This window comes from Mustela putorius, unplaced genomic scaffold, assembly GCF_011764305.1.
Source record: "Mustela putorius furo isolate JIRA1106 unplaced genomic scaffold, ASM1176430v1.1 tig00003834_pilon_pilon_pilon, whole genome shotgun sequence".
Lineage (NCBI taxonomy): Eukaryota > Metazoa > Chordata > Mammalia > Carnivora > Mustelidae > Mustela > Mustela putorius.
The window spans coordinates 92,856,840-92,874,356 of record NW_025421987.1 but is presented as its reverse complement, the minus strand read 5'-3'; positions in this window follow the sequence as shown (position 1 = coordinate 92,874,356).

Sequence of the window (17,517 nt, the reverse complement as noted above, 5' to 3'; positions counted from 1 at the left end):
GAGATTATGACCTGACACAAAATCAAGAGTCAGACACTTTGCTGACTGAGCCATCCAAGCACCCCCTTAGTTGTTGTTAAAACTTTAAAATTTTAGCCATTCTAAGAAATTCATAGTTGTGTCTCCTATTGTTTTATTTTGCATTCTCCTAGTGCATTCCTTTATGTGTTTATTTGCCATTTAATATTTACTCTCAAGCAAGATGTCTGTTCAAGTTTTTGCCCATTTTTTAAATTGAGTTGCTTTCTTACAACTGATTTTTAGGAGTTCTTTATATATTCTAAATACAGGTCCTTTGCCAGAAATATGATTCACAAATATTTTAATAGAGTTAGCTGCTTGTCTTTCATTATCTTCATAGTGTGCAGAGAGGTTGTGGTTTTTTAAGATTTTTATTTATTTGTCAGAAAGAGAGAGTGAGGGAGCACAAGCAGGGGGAGCAGCAGGCAGAGAGAGAAGCAGGATCCCTGCTAAGCAGGGAGCCGGATGTGGAACTCAATACCAGGACCCTGGGATCATGATCTGAGCCAAAGGCAGATGCTTAACCAACTGAGCCATCCAAGCACCCCATGTACAAAGAGTTTAAACCAAGACGAGTCATCACATCTACTGGGCTCTCAGACAAATACGTGGGGACAGGGAAGTAGAATGAGTTTGCCCAGGCCTCATCCCCATGGAAAAATACCCCTTGCCCACATTAAGCTTTTCTGTACACAAGCCAAGTTCAGGGCTTCAATTCTCATAATCTGTATATCACCTCTCCTCACATGGACTCAGGGGACTGAGAAGAGAGAGGAGGTCACTCTCAGTCTCTTGTTGGACTGGTGGGGAGCCCTGAGCAGCAGATAGGAGCCTGCTATGTCATAGCTCCATGAAAAGTAGACACGTACATCTGTTTGCAGGGAGAGTGAGTTGCTTCATTACAGCTACTTCTCCACGGTTTCCAGTCTTCATAAACAGTGAATTAAAGGAAATTGACTTAACATAGCAGTCTAGAAAGTGAAAGTCCTACATGAAAGGATTTTCCAACTATGAGGAGTTATAAACCCTGTTTTGTATTTCTGATCAGAGGTGTGTACAGAGTCTCCAAAAGACTGTGTTCATTCTGTTTATTTAGACTCCACTTTGGGTAAATAACCACCTCTGGGGAAACATAAACATAGCACCTCTTCCCCATTACAGAGTAACAATTTCCAGCTCTATGTCATCCCTTTATCATCAGTGTGTATATATAATTTTTATGGAGTTATAATCCATGTGATGCTTGCTTCCTAGTGTTCTGGTTTTTGCTTAACATTATTTCACATACATTTTTCCATGGAGCAGCAGAGTCTAAATATTTACCATTTTACAGAATTACACAGTGTTACAGTAGAATAAGAATAGCTCACACTTACATAGTAATTACTGTATGTCAGGCAATTGCTTTACCTATTTTTACTCATTTAATGTTTCTTCCTTACAACCCTCTGAGGTGGGTACCATCTGTCTTAGTCTGGCTTCAAAATAAAGCAGAGCCTGAAGCAGAGGGTTCCACTCACTACTTTGTTCAGGGTGCCATCCCAAGGAAGCAGGGGTGAGGGAAGAGGGAAAGAAGAAGTCGACTTGAAGCTGTGTTATCAAGCTGGTTACCACCAAGTGTGATCAATTGCCCTAGCTCCCAAGGCTATCCTCTCATGAGACCATCCTGCCAAAAGCCACATCAACTCCCTTGTGGACAGTTATACAGAAGGAGTAGGGAGGAACTGCTTACCTACCACTTGTCCTCTTCCCTATGACAATTTTTATCCACACACTCTTTTGGGCTGGCACAGGGCACACCTCAGCATCAGCAGGGGAGCCTCAGGATTGAGGGTTTGAGGTGAGGTACTCTGTAGTTTGCCTGCACAGTCACTGGCTTGACGATCAGGACCCACATTAACGCGGTGTGGCAGCAATGGCTGGAAGAGACAAGAGGTGCTATTACTGCACTGGTTTTACAGATGAGACAGAAGTGAAGGACCTGCCCTAAACCACTGAGCTAGTAACTGACGGAGACACATTTGAAGCCAGAAAGACAGACTCTTAATAATTACATTAAACCAGTCCTTTGATCTGGGGACATCTGCGTTGTTTTCAGGTTTTCAATGAAATGCTTCAGAGCATAACCTGGACAGAGCATTCCTGGACAGGAATCTCCTTTTTCTTTATTACTTACTTTCTTTCTTTCTTTTGAAAAAAAGAGAGAAACTGTGGGGACAGGCAGAGGGAGAAGGAGAGAGAGAATCTCAAGCAGGCTCCACACCCAGCATGGAGTCCGACATAAGGCTCGATCCCATGTCCCTGAAATCATGACATGAACTGAAATCAGGAATCAGACAGGAATCAGGAATCAGCCACACAGATGCCCCTGTACAGGAATCTTTGATTCTGACATAGCTCAAAAACTTGGAAAATCATTTCTGTATGAGTTTTGACTTGCTTGTGTGTTTTTGTAAGAGCTCAGACTACATAGTCTTAGAGCTTTCATATTTTTAATAACATTATCCTAAAAATTTTTGGAACAAATATTATCTATTTTTTTAACTTACAATTCCTTGAAATGTAAACCCAGAAATTAGACCTACTAGATCACACAGTAGGACCATTTGTATGATTTGTGGTTGAAATTAACAATTGCCTTTGAAAATAATCTTACCAATGTCATGCATTTATCAGATCTTCAGTGTGTGAGTGTGTGCACCTCTATCCTTCCCTGATCACCATTAGATAAAAATAAAATTATGTATAATGTATTTAATTTTTGGCTGTTTGATAGATATGAAATAGTGTCACAAAATTTTTTAAAAATATTTTTTTACTGACTAAGTAAGTCCAACATCTTTCCAAGTGTTTTTAATGTGATTTCCTCTTGTGCTACTTTTATTTTTAGCAAGTTATTTCCCCTCTCTGGGGGATCAGCTTTATCATGCCTCAAATGAACAGGTAAGCTGAGATCTCTAAGGCGGTTTTGAGCATTGAGACAGTACCTATAGGAGTTTTACCTCAATTCTCTAAATAGGTCAGTGAGAGTTTTACATCTTTTGAGTTTCTATGAGTCTAGAAACAAATAAGCACGCTCCTTGATCAGAGACTCCAAGAAATGTCTTGGTCAACAAATTCTCTTCTTTTTGGATGGCTCATGTTTTAGTCCTTCCCAAAAGGAGGAGAGATGAACTTAAATGACCTGGTGGGGTTTCCCCCGCAATTTGAACAGTTTGTGATATTTTGTATAATGAGAACACACGTCAAATGTCTCTCCCAAGGCAGCGGTTATCTCAATTGGGGAACACATCTTGTTGTCTTCTAAGGCTGAAGCTTCTGAAATATTTGACAGATTTGTTCTGAATTCATGGTGACCTACTGATTCTAAGTTTTAATCTTTCAGCAGTTGAGATTAAAATGGCCAAACGGATGAAGTCATCATTGTCATTTCTGGACATTTAAAAGAAAGATGATAACACTCTGAGACACTAGCTAGGGAGCAGATTACCATATTTCCATATTGGACAGGGCAAAAAAACAAAACAAAACAAAAACCCAGGGACTGAATCTTGAAAATCTCTAGCCTCCTTTTCCTAAGCATTTTTCTATATTCCAAAAAGGAGAGGCCTCCTTCTCTTCACTTTTACTCCTATAAAAATCTGTCTTCAGAACCAAAGTAGGAGGCAGGAGAAAGGGGTTCAAACCCCATTCTGCTCTTGACACTCCTATGGTTTTTAGTAAGTTACTCTCTTGTTGAGTCCAAGTTTCTTCATCCATTCCCATCATTACAATCCTTTTTACTAATTCTTCATAGGCTCCTCTAACTGGGGTGCAAGATGTCTGAGTTAGTAGCTGTGCCTTGTTTATTATCTCTATGCACCCTCAAAAGCTCTTTATGGAATTTGTCATAAGAGGGAGCCCTCTCCTCATTAGTATACTAAATTTTTATCTCTTCTTGTCCCTGAGGGTGACTACTACTATCCCCTCTTTCCAAGGTTGTGCAGGTGGATGAGTTTCCTAGAGCTGCTGTAACAAACTACTACAAATGTGATGTCTTAAAACAATAGAAATGTGTTCTCTCATGCTACTGGGGGTAAGAAGTCCAGAATCAAGGTGTCTGCAGAACCATACTCTCTGAAAACTCCAGGGAAGGATAGATCCTTGCCTCTTCCTACCTTCTGATCATTGTTGACATCACTCCAATCTCTGCCTCTATCATCACATGGGCTTTGTCCCTCTCAGTCTGTGTCTTTCCATGTCTCCAAATCTCTCTTCTCCTTATAAGAGAACAAGTCTTTGGATTTGGGGCTTAACCTAATCCAGTATGACCTCATCTTAATTTGATTACATCTGAAAAGACCTTAATTCCAAATAAGGTTACCTTGACAGTTGATGTTCTAAGTGGATATCAATTTCAAAGGAACACTATTCAGCTCAGCACACCAGGACATCTCCAGCCCTATTGATCCCATCTTTGGACCTTATCTCCTGCCCTCATTATGAACAATCCTTCCCCCTCAAATGACTCTGCCTCACTGGAGTCCTGATAATCATCTTCATTGTTCTCCTTGATAATAGGCCCCCTCCTTCCATCCATTTTCCACAAGAGCTTCCTGTCAGGTTAATCTCATAAAAAAGGACAGCCCCGTTATATCTTCACTTCCCTGTTCAAAATCTCTTTTTTTTTTTTTTTTTTTTTTTTTTTTTTTTTTTTGACAGACAGAGATCACAAGTAGGCAGAGGTAGACAGAGAGAGAGAGGGAGAAGTAGGCTCCCCGCTGAGCAGAGAGCCCAGTGTGTGGCTTGATCCCAGGACCCTGAGATCATGACCTGAGCCAAAGGCAGTAAGCTTAACCCACTGAGCCACCCAGGTACCTCCTGTTCAAAAACTTTTGATGGCTCTTATTACCGATAGCATAAGAACCACATATGGGCCACACTTCCTTAGGAAGACATTCACAGACTTTCACACTGACTCCAGTTCACCTCTGCAGTCCTACATTTAAGACTTGGATTGTCTTTTTCCTCTTTCATCTGTCTTTTTCTCCTCCATCATCATGTTCCTTCCTCCATCCAAAAGCCATTCTCCATCACCACATGTATTATTCCCACCACTCTTGAAAAACTACATTGTTTCCAAAGTCTACCAAGAACCCCAGCCCATGCCCTTCTGAATGGTCACTCCTGCTCCAAACTCCCAGAATATTTTGTACTTCACTTGATACTTTTTATCCTTATGTTACCTGATCATGCTATGTCTCTTTTGACCAAAACATGAGCTCTTAAGAGCAGGATGTCTTCCCTCATTCCCCCAATTTTGGGTACTTATGGAAAGATGGTTGGTATGTTTTGAAGAAAAGAAGGAAAGAAGAAAGGATTCTGAAGTAATGATCTTTAGAAGGTGCTTTTGGAGGTATGCAAATATTTTGCATTTCATTAATAGTCAAGTCTATAAAAAAGTAAAAATACCACATTTACCCCAATTTCAAATTTTCATATTTACAAAAATAGCTCCCTTCTTTATACTAAGCAAATGTTATTCATTTGGACTTACCAAGTAAATGTACACTAATAAAATGTGCTTCTGTTTTATAAGCAAGTTCTGGGTAAGATTTACAGAATTAAAGTATATGAAAACTACTATAGCAATGGAGTCACGTATTGCCCATGGCTGATGCAGTGTTTACATTTCCTCTTTAAGACTCTCTTAATCCCAGGAGCCATAATGGTGGTTGAGATTTTTTTTTTTTTTTTTTAATCTCATGCGTGAGATTAAAGGAGAGGGATGCTGTAAGGCCAAGAAGCCAGGCAGAAAGATAATGGACTTCAAAGTCACAAAGACTGTGACAACTCTGCCATTTATTAACTGTGTGATTTGTGGTATTACTTCTCAAAACCTGTTTCTCGTTAAAATTAGTCTAACTCATGCGATTGTTGAGAAGATTAAATAATATGCCTACAATTAAAGGAATAACATAGAAGAAATGAGTGGCATCTACCTCATTACAAGGGTTAGCTCTGGTGAGAGGTTGGTTTTTTGACTTGCCTGGTGAATTGCGGAGATAATTTTAACAGCAGCTGAGAACACAGATGACTAGGGCCTTAACCTCTAAATTGCCCCGAGGGAGAGCTAGCTAATGAAAAGCCACAAGAGTGAATTATCTGCTGACTACACTCTTCGGTGGACATACGAAATTACTTTTGTATAGATATCCAGTTTGCTAATTATCTTTTAAAAATCAAATGAGAGCTCTTTCTAAAGTCCTGGTAGTGACCAGGAAAATAAAGTGAAAAAGAAGCATCAACTTTTATCCAAGAATGAAGAAAAACTCATTTGGAAATAAAATAAGTACTTGAGTACAGAGTGTTCGGTACGACTCTCTGAAATAGACAAAATATTTTCTTGACCGCGGTCCCCTTCCTGTAAGATCTGGGTGAAAACTAACATCAGGAGATGACTCTGAAAAATAGAAAGACCCACTTCCTGAATTCATTTGGGTCTTTAAAAGGAAAACTGTGGCTGCCTTCTCTTGCTAGTTGGGTTTCAAATCGTCTTTCTCTTCTTCTCTCTTCTCTCATGAGGCTGCCCTTCTCTGTTCTCTATTCTTTTATGGGCATTGGCATGTGGGGTTATAGGAACCAAGAGTACTGTATAGGGACGCTCTGGTATTTCTGGGAAGGGCTCCTTCTAGGTTTGGCCTGTGAGTCCTGGGCTTTCCACCCACACAACTGGCATGTTCATGGCTAGTGTCAGGGAAAAGTATTCAGGCCCTCACAGGGCTTTTGGGAATCCTGCTCCCCCATGTGTATGTTTCTGGGCCTATTTCTCAGCCTTGGATCTTTTCATCTTCTTTGCCTTAGACCTCAAATAACTTAGCCTACTGTCTCTCTCTTTCTAGATGTTACCTTCACTTCCCACTCTATCACTTGCATATGACACGAAGGCTCTAATTTAAAAGTTTTACTACCAATTAGAATAGGGAGCAGATAGAAACTAACAGAAACCACACGAGGAAGGTGGAAAGTTTCTAGTATCTTACCAAGTAGAGCAGAGTCCAGAGCCTGTGTCCAGTTTCTACCCCTCTGCTTTCCACCCTTTACCTTCATTATTCCAGCAAAGATTTATTCTATTTTTACACAGGGCAATTCCCCTACCACATTTATACTCACACACACTCATTCATGTACACACACACACACACACACACACACACACTCATTCATACACACACCAGAAGAAGCAAGGAAGACAAAACAGATATTCCAGGCTCTTAAGAGTATATATACCTTTGGTCTCTGAAAACTCCACACTGGGCATCTCTGCACTTTGTCCTGGAATGAGTGACACAAGGCATCCTCAGTGTGGTGGAGGCGTTAAGACTAAAAACTTAGGGGTCAGATTGTTTGGGAGGACTTCGTTCTGCTCACATATACCTCGATCTTTTAATATCTTGCAAAGCCCATCATACTTTGATTTTGAATCAAGCCGGCCCCTTCCTGCTGGTTCTTAAGCTGCCTGGCTTGGTGTCTGTGAGAAGCTTGTTTGTTGCTTTTCTCCTACCCATGAGCTGCCAGAGGGCCCCCAAAGCCACAGGCTGAAGATGATCTACCTTTCTGCCCATGAAATCTCAAAGATAAAGAATTTGAAACCCTATCTTAATATTAAAATCAACACGTGCATATTGTGAACAGAGAAAAAGTTCCTGTGTTTGGTTGAACGATATGTGATTACCAATATTCAACCATTTTTGGCCTAAAAACTGGCAGCTACACATAGTTTAACCTATGTATTTTAAAAGCCACAGAAATGCTTTTATAGGGGCTTGATCCCAGACCCAGAAATAAAACTTCTGTTTCCATTGACATGAGGGATTTTTTTAATTATTTTTGTTAACATATAATGTATTATTTGCCCCAGGGGTACAGGTCTGTGAATCGTGAGGCTTACACATTTCACAGTACTCACCATATCATATACCCTCCCCAGTGTCCATAACCCAACCACCCTCTCCTTACCCCGTTACCCCCAGCAACCCTCTGTTTTGTGATACTAAGAGTCTCTTACAGTTTGTCTCCCTCCCGATCCCATCTTGTTTCGTTTTTTCATTGCCTACCCCGGAAACTCCCGCCCTGCCTCTCAAATTCCTCATATCGAAGAGATAAAAGTTTGAAAAGGAGCCCTTTGCATAGTTTAATTTGTTCAATGATATTTGGAATATTCAGTCATACTGGGAATAATTGGCTTTCATTCAGAAATGGCTATCTTTCAAACTAATTAGCACTGGATTCCGAGAGCAAAGGGGAAAATGATAGGTTTCACGTTTTGAATTCTCTCCAAAGCATCAGATCCTTCAGAGTTCTTCAGTCTTTCCCAAACCAAAATCTTCCCCCCTTTTTTTTTTTCCTTAATCATTTAACCTATTCAGCTTCTCTGCTTTCCCTAACTCCTTCCTAAAGCCTAATAATTGATTAAACATACAAGAATCCAGATCTTGTGCTACATGTTTCCAGGTGGCTCACTGGCTCTCTCTGCTCCCTTCTGGAAGTGAGGCAAAGGTAAGATTTTCATAGATTACTGGATTGAGCAGCTGTGCTGGGGAAAAAGAAATATCTTTATTAAAAGTTGATGCAGTCGACTAGAAGAAATCTAGAAAACCCTCACATAATACTGAATTCCGTTTCATTCACATTTGCATTAAATTTTTAGTCATGTGACCAAGAATCTATAACTCCCCTCTCTCAATCTCACCACCCCTCTCTCTTTCATGTGTAAACTGCAGGTATTTAACTGCGGAGATAAGCCCTTCTAGGTCTGGCGCTCTAAGATTGTACAACTTAAGGACATGCATCCACGTTCATAAAGCTAAGAGTAATGTACAAATACATCAGATAATCTTCACCAACAAGGGACATCAGTCTTTGGTCATGGAGCCAACACTTGTATTTTTTTCACATTCTATGACATATTTGCCCCATGTAGCTGAGGTTTGTGTCATTTTCCCAAGATTATTGATCCATAATATCCAACAAATGCAAAAGCAAGGAAAGTGTTAGAAGTGCTAATAAGAAAAGATATATGGTAATTAGGTAAGCAAGGAAGGGTGTATTTTAAATTTTTAAGTGGCATGATTCACGAGATTGCAGGGAAATTTCTAAAGACAAAGAGCTATTCATGAAGCAGGTGCAAAGATATGTCTATACCTCTGCCATCAGCAATAATTTCTAAGAGCAAAAGTATTCTGATGAACCAGAATACTATTTGAATGGACACCAGCATTCACAAAAGTATGTTCATGAGTTTGTTAAAGAATTTAAAGGTGGACCATGATAAACTCTGAAGAGTTTGTGGGGGGTTAAGGATGTCAGTGAAGAGGGAGTGAGTGTAGGCACTGTAACTACTAACAAACTTCCCCACCATACTTAGAGGAGGGAGAGGACCTGACTCAACAGATTGTCAGCATATGAAATGAATTGGTTATTTTTGGAAAAGATGGAGAAAAGGTATATCTTTAAGAAGAGTGAATAATACTTGGTTTTAAAACTTTGAAGGTCACATTCACAATTCTATGTGGTAGAAATGAGGATATGGACAATAAGATGAAACCATTCTGTATTTGTTAAGGTAAGACTCTAACTCCCATTGACTTTATATAATAAAGGTATATTTCTCTCTCCCGTAAGAATTCAATGTGGGTGATGCATGGTGGGGGGGGGGGGTTGACAGTTTATGTGCAGGAAGCCAGGAGCATTCTGTCTCATGGCCCTGTCCTCCTTCTGGTCCCAGGAGTCTCTCCATTGTCCTAAAAGGTAGGAAAAAGGGTTGTGCAGGAAAGGCACATCCACCTCTCACCATCCCACCCAGAAGGGACACATAATCACTTCCTCCCATTGGCAAGAATTAGCCAGATAGCTCCCACTTGAGATACAGGGGAGCAGGAGCAGGAAAGACAACCCCAGGCTGAGCATCACATCCTAACAGCAACCCTATGCTAGGAAAGAGTTTTTGGCAGAGGTCACCTGTCCCGCTCAGCCACACCTGTTCATCCCAGTTACGAACAAAAGGATTTGCAATGAACTTTTCAGAACCTAACCTATTTGCATATAGAGAAATAGATTAACTTCTGTGGTATGTACTCTAAAATAAGAACCATGACTCATAGCACTGAATGCCTTCATTTTATGAAATGAATGAATAAAAGCAATTTTTAAAGGAACAAACTATAGTTTAAAGAAAGGAGAGGTGTTCTATTTTTTTTTTAAAGATTATTTATTTATTTATTTATTTGCCAGAGAGAGAGAGAGAATGAGAGCAAGCACAGGCAGGCAGAGTGGCAGCAGAGGCAGAGGCAGAAGCAGGCTCCCTGCCAAGCAAGGAGCCTGATATGGGATTCGATCCCAGGACGCTGAGCCATGATAAGGCAGCCGCTTAACCAACTGAGCCACCCAGGCATCCCGAGATGATCTACTTTAGATTATAAATATTTTAAAGCCAAGCTTGGGTAATGTGTTCCTGGGTGTGTGTGTCTGTGTCTAGTATCTCTTGCTTTGAAAAATTACTTCACCCTCATTCTGCAAATATCTTACTAATTGCAGCTAAAGGAGGTGGGGGGGAGTGGGAACTGACCAGGGTCACCTCCCTTCCTCAGGGTTACATATCAGTCCCCAGCAACCAAACATTTCATGCCTCTGAGCATAGTGAGCTTTCAGGGATAAGCACTCCTCCTAAGCCCGACCAATCAGAGCTCACTATGATGCCTTTTATCTAAAGACACTTTTCTCTAGAGCCATCATCTCTAAAACCTGTAAGCCTGAGGCTACTGACAGCTATTTTGTGACTACATGGAGAGCCCAAAAATGAAGCCAATCAGAAAGCTGATGCCATTGTTTGAATGCCTGGACAATAAGACCGAAGTCCACTATTCGAACTTTCTAGTTATATATGAGGCAGTAAATTTTTCCACTTATACCTTTTTTATCTTTGCTTAATTTGATTTATTTCTGATAATAAAACCTTCAAAATTAAAAAGGTCCCCACTAGGACACTTGGTTTGAATTTTTCATATCTTTACATCATGTTTACTGTTCTGTTCTAAAACCTTTAATGGGCTCATTAATTGCCCACAAAGCTGAATTAAAGCTCTTCTGCTTCTCTTTCAGAACCTTTCACCAAAAGGGTGCGCCTTCCTCATCCAAGAACATAAACCTTAGAATGCCCAAGCATTTATTTCTTACATTGACAGCTGGTTTTAGTCCATTTCTATCTTAACCTGTCTCGACTTCTAAAATTTTACATATGTTAGCAAGGTTCCCATGGAAATTATTACTGCTTTGGGGGCTGGAACCAGGTCTCACAGACTAGGTTAGTCAACATCACTAGCTATACCCCTCTCCCTTGCAACAGTTCAATTCTTAGCATGGTAAAGAACCCATAAAACACTCAGAAAATACTTGTTGAATTACATTTCCATGGTGATATTTCTTTGGGAAGCAGACTTTTAATGTTGAACAGTCTACATTTTTTCCTTCTGAGAAGGAAAAAAACTATCTAAGCAGACAATTTAGGAAGTGAATTTACAGCTTGAAAAAGGTGCTGAATTGACCAAAGCCTTCTTGGAGGCCAGCATTAAGGTCACTTTTTTCTTTATTTCATTTTCAACACAGTTATAGCTCAGGTAGCAATTCAGACAGGGTTTCCCAGGAAGTGATCTAAGTGGTAGTCCCTTTTAAATGTGAAATGATCTTCACAGTTCAGCTATCCCAAAGCTGTCAGATATGTGTTCTTCACTACTCCTGGTGTGCCATGGTGTCTAGTATTTGTTAAATGAATAGATGATCCCCTCCTTCCCTCGGGTTCTTTCCCCCAACCCCGGACATCATTTATTCCTGATAAATATTAGGAAAACATAAAATCAAGGTATAAAATTGTGGTATAATTTCCCATATCTTTAAGTATTTTTCTAGTTTTTATTCATATTCCATTTTTTCCCATGCCCTCCATAAAGACTTTGGAGCTAAAAAAGAAGAATAACTTCCATATTTCAGAGGATGAAACTGAGGCTCAGAGAGGCTAGGAAACCTAAAGTTCATACAGCTGACAAGCAGGAGACCCAAGGTGTCAGCACCACCCAATATCCTACCTACTACATAATCATGTGCTCTGGGAGGCTTATCAGGCAGGCAGACCAGGGTGGTGGTCAAGACCACAGACTTGGAATGAAGCAGACATAGGTGAAAGTTCAGGTGTGTCACTTAGTACCATGTGACCTTGAACAAGTTACAAGATTCAAACCTCAAGTTTCCTACTCTGAAAATAGGAATCTTCCTACAGCCTCCTATAGAGATGGTAAAGATTGAATGACCCAATGGCTGAGACTTGACAAGTGTTCTGAAAATACTAGCTATTAAGGATAAAGTTGTCAGGGAAATGGAGAGCTACCCAGGTACATGGAGTGATTACTGCAGCTCTGAAAGCTGGACTTCAATCTCTCTTTAAATAGACTATATTGTCTATATGTATTGTGAAGGGCTAGGACTATGGGAAAGGCTCTTTCTTTGGGGAACATCAAGAAGACATTGCTGGCCTTTGGCCCCAGCTCCATAATACTATTCTTGAACGATTATCCCTGGGTGAATATGCGAGGGACCCCACCCGAGGAAACTCGGACTAAGATCACCTAAGGAGCGTGATGGCAGGATTAGGATCCCAGAGTGGAGAAGCTGCATCTCTGCTAATCCTGTGCCACTGGAGATTTCCTATTCCCGTGGACGTTTCTTGCTGAATCACTGGTTGCACATCTTCACAGAACTTTCTCCTTTAATGATCCGCTACACCTGCAGCTTTTCCCACCCTACTTTGTGTTGCGGGCACATCCTGGAAGAAACAGATGCCTCACCCTGCTGATAATCACCTATGATTATAGGCAAAGGGAGTCTGAACCATCTGGAAGTGAATTTTGAGTTCTGATATTCTTCAAGTCCCAATCCCAGTTGAGGGAAGCTTCTTTTCTACCGCCTCCACCTGCCTTCAGGTCCTTTTGTGAGGCTCTGCCTCTGCCCTGATGATGGTCTCTAAGAACGTTTTCCTCTTTTAAGGGAAACTCTGCTCTCTACCTATCCAAAGGGATGTGACGTTATCCTGTATTAAGTAAAACACAATACACTAAACCCATTACAGTAGGTTAATACACTCTTGGAGGAGAAATTTTATTTAACAAAGACCATTAGTTAGTTGGTGTGATTACCGTTTATCTTCCCCAAGATGCTCCAGGTCTATCTCTCCACATCTGTCCATCTGAAATACATACAGAAACCTCCCTAGACACGTGCCAGGAGTCATTCACATGCTGTGAAGGGCCAAACTGATGTGTGTTCCAACAGTCTATGAATCAATGGTCAGCCTATCCTACAGGGTTGTTATAAAGATTGGTGTTAAAACTAGATAGTATAGAATAAATCTAAAGCATTCTGTAAAGTGGGAGTAAAGTTATGATTCTAAGCCTTCAGACACTTTCTAGATCCCCTCACCCTTGGAAATCATAGAAGAACATGACCACAAGACAAATATTTATCTATCACTGAGGAAGTTGAACTTTGATCCTCCCTGAGGAATTCATGACTCTTTGAACTTCCACTTCTTGGTGATGTCCATCTACGTAATACCTCTGATCAATAACCTCATGTCTCCCCTGTCTCCCTTTTAATAGCCTCTTTGATAGTTTTAATTAAACTAATGCACTTTATGGAGATATGAAACCAGGCACTTGCTGATGTCACTTCCTGGTTTGGGTCTTCAAGCTTCTCTTTCATAAAGTGGAAGTAGGAGGGACAAAGCGGGAAGGAGAGGTACAATTTGCTTCTGCTCAATTCACAGTGGTATGAAACAGAATAAAGACTTGTTTGGAAAGTGTCTGAAATCCTCTAATGCCTATAATTATCTTAATTTTTTAAAATGTTGCATTAGCCTCAAAGCCAAGCACATTTTTTTGAGAGCCATAAAACCATCAATTTGGGGAACAAACCCATGTATGCTTAGTTGAGTAGTGGAAAACATGAATTCTTTTTTATTTAATTTTTAATTTTTTTAATTTCTTTTCAGTGTACCAGAATCCATTGTTTATGCACCGCACGAAAACATGAATTCTTATGTAGGCCAAATGATGATGGAGTTGAAAGCAGGGATGGGAAAGGCCAGTAGTGGAATAAGTCACAGCCCATGTATGACTTCTAGACCAACAGCTATTCCTTGAAAAGGGAGGGAGGGACGTGGGGCTTGAAAACAAGATGGCGGAGAAATAATTGTAATTAGTGGTGTATACAAAGCACACAATTGTGAAATAAAAGACATAATGAATGACTTTTACTTTCTTGTGACCCTTGTAGCTCCTGTGTATACTTTCTCCGTGCATGCCATTTCCCTGACCCTAGTAATTTAATTATAGTACCAAAAAAATCCCCAAGAAATATCCTCAACTGAGTGGTAAAAGCAGTAGGGTTTTAATTTTATGATATATAAAGCTCTGAGCATCTTGTTTAGGGCACGGAGACTTATAGGTGCTTTGAAAGTTAGGACCTAATAAATTTCTTCCATGTATCAAGGAATAAAATGACTTCTTTTAAAGGTAGTTAAACTGAAACAACAAAGATAAAGCATAGCTTCCTTTCTCAGGCACGGTAAAACTCATTTCTGAAGAGCCAACAGTATCTAGCTTCCAAAAGAAAATGGCATTGACTTGTATGTGAAGATTTTCTGTGTGACTTTGGAGGAGGCTCTTGATCTCTCTGTTTCATCAGCAAATATTTTAATATCTTGGAATGAGTACTTGAACAAGCACTGAGTAATCACTGGCTAAATAAAAGAGGTTTTGATGAACGTTCTATATTTCCAGCCCAACTGAACCACTCAGTGTTTCTATATACATCACACATTTTCCTGACTCTACACTTTTGCTTTTGCCATTTCTTCCACTAGGAATCCACCCTCCTGTGTTTCTTGTTCTAATTTTACCCATTCCTTAAGGACAAGGTCAACTGTCTTTTGTGTTTTCAGCTTTTCCTGATTTCATTACCTAGAAGTACCGTTTCTTCTTCCAAACCCTCAAAGAGAGCTCTTGTTCTCTCCTCCGTTATGGATCGGTAGAGCCTCATATTTTTATGTATTTCCTTGAGTACATGACTTATGCCCTTCCTTTAGAAGGCAGGCACTCAGCATGATTGGTCATAGAACTTAATTTGTAATAAGAACTTAATTAATGTATGTGGATAGATTGAGTGATGGTTAGTTTTTTGTTGTTGTTGGTTTTTTTTTTTTTTAAGATTTTATTTATTCATTTGACAGAGAGAGAAACCACAAGTAGGCAGAGAGGCAGGCAGAGACAGAGAGAGGGGGAAGCAGCTCCCCGCTAAGCAGAGAGCCTGATGCAGGGCTCGATCCCAGAACCCTGAGATCAGGACCTGAGCTGAAGGCAGAGGCTTTAACCCACTGAGCCACCCAGGTGCCCCTGATGGTTAGTATTATGTTAGTTTTATGTGTCCTTTTGGTTAGGTTATGGTACCTAGTTATTTAATTTAGTCATTTATAATACTTATTTAATTCTAATCTAGTATTGCAGAGAGAGTGTTTTGTAAATGTGGTTGACACCTACGCTTGAGCGTAATGTGGGTGGGCCTTAGCCAATCAGTTGAAAGATCTTACAAACAAACCCAGAGTTTCTGGAGGAAATTCTGCCTCAAGACTGCAGTATGAACTCCTGCTTGAGTTTCCAGTATGCCAACCCACCCTACAGATTTTGGATTTGCCTGCTTTGATTTGGGGCTTGTCAACCCTTTCAATTCCATGACATGAGCCCTTTCCTTGCGTACTTCTCTTTATATACAAATGTATTAATATACATATATTATATATGTATATTATTATATACACATATATACATATGTGTCTCTTTATGTACACATATATACGTATGTGTTATTAGTTCTGTTTCTCCAGAGAACATTGAATGATAGAGACAGCACGATATATCCTATTTATCATTTAAATGAAGGGACTTACTTGACCATAAGCTCCAGTAGGACACGGAACTTTCCTCTGTTGACTGCCGTATCCCAGTGCTTAGGACAGTGTCTGAACCGTAATAGAAGTTCAGTAAATATTTGCTGAATAAATGAAGGAATAAAAAAGACAGCCTTCTGGAAAACACCACTGCTGGCTATTGACTAGGTTTGAACTTACCCTCACATACCTTGCCTCTTGTGCTGATGCGCATGGCAGAAAAAAATCCCAGTCCTTCCTCTCTGGGTGTTCCCATAGGCAAATCACTTCCATTCCCTGAACTTTATTATCTTCTTCATCTGTATGATTAGGATTTGATCTGGTAGAATTCTCAACTCCCCCCACCCCCTTCTTTGACATTTTTCATTTTGATGCATGGCTATTATATCTTCAATGTTGCATCTTTTCTTTTGTCATCTATCACACTGGAATATTATTTATTGCATGATAGTCATTTCTTTCATTATGAATCACACTATCATCAATTACCACCTGAGCTTTATAAAGTTGCTCTTTTACAGAGTACTTAAAGACAGTTTCGGCCTCCATTTCTAAGACTGGACTCCTGCCATATCTTAGTTGTAAGGCAATAAATAGACTCCCTAAGGTCTTTACCAGAACTGTAATTCCTTGTCCACAAGTGCTTTACAAGTCAGCTATAAAGGCCCTTATATTCATTTATCCTGCACCCAGGTTTCAGATCTTCAAACCATTGCTTCTAATTTTAGGGCCAGGAAATTATTTTATAGCTGTTTTGCAGCCTGTTAGAAATACTTCCTGCAGGGCTTTCTTTGGGTACCTTTTGTTTCTTCTCATCCTGTGGGGAAAAGGATTTCTGGAGTCTGAACGTACCTGCTGGGCCCTTGCTGGGCCCTAAGAACACAGAGGTCATATGTCTATGCCCTGGGGCCAAGCTGCTGAGTAAATTTCAGCTGCGAGTCTTGCTTCAACCCCCACCAGCAGAGAATAAGAGGCTATTAGCCAAGAGGTGCCAAGGAGGGGGTCCCAATGCACTTATAGGTTCTCCTCTCCTCATTTCAGGCTAATTCTTTCAGAGCCAGGGTCCTAAAAGCAAAAAATCCCTGGAACATCCTACCATGGAATGTCAAACTGTGCAAGGGTAGACTGTGAAAAAATAAACAAATAAACAAAATGTACCAAGAAATTGTACCCAGCACAGGATTGCTTTATTTGTCTTTTCATGTCAGAGTCACATTTCCAGAATGTCGCGCCTGGGTGATACCATATTCTATACATTGACATTTGAGGAAAAGGAGTTTCGAAGATGAGGAGAGGTTTTTCCACTGATCAGGGAACTAACTAATGGGCAAGAGCCAGGCAACCATCAGTCTCTTGGCTTCCATTCCACTGATTTTCTCTAAATGTATCTTTTCATAATGCATATCTATATACCCTGCTTCTCCCCCAAAATTTTATGAGGCAAATCATAATAAAATGCACATACT